At 44.7% G+C, this 5,274-nt stretch overlaps 1 pseudogene; it reads right to left on the bottom strand.

Moving 5' to 3' along the window:
• Nucleotides 1-2,478: 2,478 nt before the first annotated feature.
• On the bottom strand, nucleotides 2,479-4,574 carry LOC118090174 (N-acetyllactosaminide beta-1,6-N-acetylglucosaminyl-transferase pseudogene; annotated as a pseudogene).
• Nucleotides 4,575-5,274: the final 700 nt, after the last annotated feature.

Here is a 5,274-nt window from a genome sequence, read left to right as displayed (position 1 = left end):
TTTGATGCAACACAAATCAGGGTGAATGCTTATTAAATAGCCAGCTTCATCTAATCTCTCTGCAAACACATCAGGATGCATAGTCAATAAACATTTCCCAAATTCCCGTTTGCTTTTCTTCCTTTTCTAATCAATTGTTGTTTCAAAGTTGTTGCTTCAGTTTTCAATTTAGTACAACTCCAGGCTGTATCTCTAATAGCTACGTTGGAGAGAGTGAGTTGCTGCACATTCTCACACACCCCATCCCTGTTTCTTCACAACTTTACACAATCTCTTAATTCCCATGCCTCATTTTCTTCTGTTCCACACCTCTTAACAGCCTGAGCCCACAATTCCTTCTCTAGGGTCACTTCCAGACTGTCACTGTTTTGTAGGTGGGATGAAAACGCATACAGTACCTGTAAATTTAGGTTGCCCAGTTAAAGTAGATTAGGTCTCCTGAACAGCAAACCCTCTTTCTCTCTCCCCCTGCCCCGTGGACTGTTCGTGGTTAAGAAAGCGACAGGAAAATGCCCTGGTGGAAAGTGTGGGATAACAACTTCTTGAAGTGGCATCCCATAACCGCCTTGCCAACAAATCAGACTGAATCCTCAATAAACAGCTGGTGACCTCCCTGCAAACTTTGCACAAACAAATCAGACTGAATGCTCCATAAACAAACAACATAAGCCCTTCCCTCTTACCATCCTAATATCTGTCTCTTCTCCATCTATTGAATTTCCCTAGATTGTAGAAGTTAAGCATGATACGGGCTGCAGGGAAAGCTGCTGTGATGATGATGACGATGACTGTAATGCATTGTAATACTGTGGTTCCAGTCTCTTTTGATAAGCTTCATCCTCATTCCTATCCCCTGAATGAAAACCACCTCCTCTTACCGGCAAAGAGAGCGAAGTTGTTGGCTCCTGGTTCTTCTTCCTTGTTCCTCCTTTGGCATTTCTAGTTCTCTCTATATTAATAGAAGGTGCAGATGCAGCCAGATTTCCTGAACTTTCAGGCAAACATCACACACACATTCCCCAAGGACTTCAGTGATTCCTCCACAAGCTTCCCTGCCTCAGTGTGTATTTTGTGCTATTCACAAGGGGTCGCAACTGATGCTCAAAGGCATACTGCCTCCATTCCTGGAGGCAGAGCAATGCCACCATGGCAAGTGGCCATTGAACACCCTATCCTCCATGACTTAACTTGCACCAAGTCTTGACTAACATTGGCTCACCAAGGTCTCAGACAGACACCTTTCCTATCATCTGATACATGGTACCTTTAACTGGCGATGCTAAGGGCTCCAGCTAGGAGCTTCTGCAAGGACAGTGGGTTCTATGGTATCTCCACTGCTGCCAGATATTTAGCTCCACTTTCATAGAATCACAGAACTCTGCAGCAGCCAATAATGTGGCACGGGGTGGGAACACACAACACAATGTTACGTAATGTGTTTCCACTATGGGGAGAGAGAAGGATGCTTTGCGCAGACGTGTGGAAGGGTTGCTCTTTTGCTGCCAGCTCTGCCTAATCAACTTCATCTCAAGTTCTTCCCTCTGAAGGCAAACCAGTTTTCAAATAAAAAAAAATTCCTTCCAGTAGCAGCACCTTAGAGACCAACTAAGTTTGTCATTGGTACGAGCTTTCATGTGCATGCACACTTCTTCAGTTTTCAAATGTTATCCTAGACTGCCCTCTCTCAGATAGCAGAGGTATTCCAGTCGTCGTTCCAGATGCTTGTATTTGATTTGCATTTGGTTCTGGAGGACCATGCGGTGGAGAAATGACTTCATATCGCATGGTTAAATGAACTAGAACAAACTCTAGTTGGAATCTACATAGTTTTCCAGGAAGGTTTGATTATAGAACAGTTTCACACTATATATGTCAAGGACACATCCATTTTTGAAACTTTGTTTGAGAAATAAAATGCACAGATCTTACCAAAAATATTTGGGGGGGGGGGGAGGCATTAGGTATTTATGTAGAACTATGTGCTCTGTAAGCCACTTAGGTTCTTCCATGTTGAAGGCAGGAGTGACTGGATACAATTTCAGACCAACTAAAAATAATGGCAGTTTCAATTCCCACCCATCACATCAAACATCGACTACTGGAGTGTTAATCTTTGGCTGTGTACACACCATACATTTAAAGCTCATGACTGCCCCCAAGAACCCTGGGAATTGTAGTTTGGCAAGGGTTCTGGGAATTGTAGCTCTGTAAGGAGTTAACTACAGCTCCCAGGATTAATTGTGGGTGAGTCAAGGGCTTTAAATCTGCTTTAAATGTATGGTGTGTTCACAGTCTATATCTCTGTCCAAGCTCTTAACTGAGGGCTCATACCTCTCCATCCCCACCCTCAAGTCTAGTTCCAGAGGGCAGCAAGGTAGATCAGAAACTGCCCGCTCTCTGGGCCAACGGGGGGGGGGGGGGTCCACAGAAGGGATCTGAGTCTTTGCAGAAAGTCACTCCTGAGGCAGTCCTGGAAGTCTAGCTAGTGGCTTCCCCTCTTGCCATACTCATCTGGAGTGCAACCAGAGCAAAAACAATGGCATGTTGTGTTGCATTGTGCTGAAGCCCTTTTAGGAAGTGCAAATGGAAAGACTAGGCATAGGAGCGCTAGTGCCACTGTGAGCCTCTTTTAAAAGTTGAAAAGGAGAAAAAGAGCCACCAGTCATCTTTTTACATCTAAGCTTGAGATGGGAAACCTTCTAGATGCTGTTGAACCCCCAACTCCAACTCCCATCAGCCTCAGCCAGTATGGCCTAAGGTCAAGGGTTATGGGAGCTGTATCCCAGTGACAACTGGAGGGCTCTCACAACATTTCTGATCTAAGGCATGTCATGTTGACTGGGGCTGATGGGAACTGAAGTTCAAAGCCTCAGGATGGAGCCAGGATGGCAAAGGCAGCCCACCTCTCTGAAGAGCCAAGCCCCTCAACCCGCTGATGGGAGCTGTAGAGTGAATGGCCATAGTTTCCCCATCCCTCCTTTGCATCACTGGAAGATTGGCTTGAAAATTCGGTTAATATTGTTATAGGCTGGGTGTGGGGAACCCCCCAAACCCTAGGAATTTACGAATTGTAGGATTTTGATGATTTCGGATGGGAAGGGAGAAATGCAAACTGCAAAGGAATTCCTGGGCTAGCCTATGCAAAACAACCTGGCCAAGCTAGGGCCATTAAGAAACAATACAGAACCATTGAGGGCAATGCAAAAGAACTGTCCTCCAACCACCCCATCATGCCCTGAGGTGTGAACAGAGACAGGGGTTTGGAAGGTTGCCAGGGTAACTGGGCATGATAGGAAAAACGAGCTTTGAGCAAGGGTTGCTGGAGAAAGATGGACTGGCATCCATTTGGGGCAGGCTGTCTGAAGGCTGGTTGCACTGCTGTAGGGAACGAATCCCTCTTGAAATGACCATGCAGTAAGATTGGGACTCCCTCCATGCAGGCTGTAGGTGTAAATCTTAAAGCTATGACAGTCTCCGTCATGTCTCAATTCTCCAAAGGACCACAGACCCTGGGTGAGTGCCTGGAACCCCATAAACTCTTGCCATCGCAAGGTGATTATTATTATTATTACCATCATTATTATCAACAGAACAACTTTTTGAAGGAAACGGAGCATACCTGGCAGCCTGTTGAGTGTCACCCAGAAATGTTCATCTGGACTGTAGGTATCTTTAGACCATTCAAGGAGATCAAGAGACCTCCGGTCGTTGAGGATGAAGTCTGCAAATTCCCTTGAAAGTGCAATGTAAGCAGAGCCGAAATATATGGTCAGGTTGTGCGGAGGTGGCGATTTCCACAAAAAAGTCCCCAGCATGAAGGAAAAGATGCTATAAACCTGTTCTCGCCAGATGTATTTTGTCCTCTTGAGAATATGATGTGGAGGCAACACCCCTGGAGTGATGTTATGCCCTTTGAACCCTTTCAGGTACCGAACTATCTCCTTGTTGGTTCTCAAGGGGAAATCTTGCCCACAAGCGTTGAGAAGGTATTTCCAGGGCACTTTGGATTTTACAAGATCTTTTATGCAGTTCAGATCAGCCTGGAGCCTAGATATCCCAGCATAAACCACCAGCTCCAATTTTGAAGCAAGGAAAGCATTGGGGAAACAGCCTAGCAATTGCTCCACCTTTCTCTTGAACGCACGGGTGGCCTTCTTGTCCACGTGGACACAGTAGACATTTTGGGGCATATATATGGCCCTAAAGAGCCTCTCAAAAGTATCAAACTCTTTGTGCACAGTTATCACGTAGGCTAAAGGAAAGGCAGCTTCTTCTGCAGAGAGGGGTCTGGTAATGTAATGGCTTTGGGTCACGTAAACACTGCAGTTGGGTTCCCCAAAGGATGTCTTCAGCATCTTTCGGGGTGAGAAGTGCTTCTTTCCTTCAGTAATAGCCTTGCAAGTTTCTGCTAAGAACGAGGTGGCTGACTGGTTGAATCTCCTTGGGATGTTTTCATCTGATAGTCTTGAGGTGTAGAATAGGATGGAGAGGAAAACTGCAAGGATGAAAAGAGTCAGAATGGGACGCATTTGTGAATTCATGGCCATTGCTGAAAATGCTGGGTTTCGTTTCGTTGCATCCTAAGTGCAAAACACAGAAGATACACAGCATTAAAGTTGGTGGTTTTAAATATTTAAAAAAGAGAAAAAAATGGGTCCCCAGATTAATGTTTGGTCTAAAGGTGCACTAAAAGTTTAAATATTACTGATAGGCTGTATACGTACCATATATTTAACGCATAGTTAAAGGATTTAAATCACACACAGAGAAAAAAAAATAATGGGAACTGTAGTTTACCCCTCACATAGCTATAATTCCCATCACCCTAAACAAACTTTTTTTGGGGGGGGGGAGTCATGTGCTTGAAATGTATGGTGTATACACAATCATAACCTTGTGTTCTCAAAAGTAAATCCCACTGAGTTCAGTGGGGCTTCTCCTGGGCAAGATGAGGCAGCCTCAACACCTGCTAAACACAAATACACATGCTATTGTTACTGGGTGGTTACTTACATGGGCTATCAATGCCTTTTGTCATCGGCTTGGCTTATCCCTGGCTAGCTAAGTGAAGCTGTCTGGGCTCATGATCCTAAACTGGATGCAACAATGGCACTTGGCTTAGTTTCAATTAACCAAACTTTGCTTACTTTGTGAATTTATGACTTTGTTCAAATTCTAGCTCTTTACTGACTCTAGAGAGTCTGCCCCTCTCCCAAAGGGGAGATATACATATATATGTAACAAGATATACAGTTTGTTCTTGGAAATCAAGCC

The sequence above is a fragment of the Zootoca vivipara genome, chromosome 8, assembly GCF_965207765.1.
Source record: "Zootoca vivipara chromosome 8, rZooViv2.hap1.1, whole genome shotgun sequence".
Taxonomy (NCBI): domain Eukaryota; kingdom Metazoa; phylum Chordata; class Lepidosauria; order Squamata; family Lacertidae; genus Zootoca; species Zootoca vivipara.
Note: the sequence above shows the minus strand (reverse complement) of the source record. Positions and strands in the feature narration are given on the sequence as shown.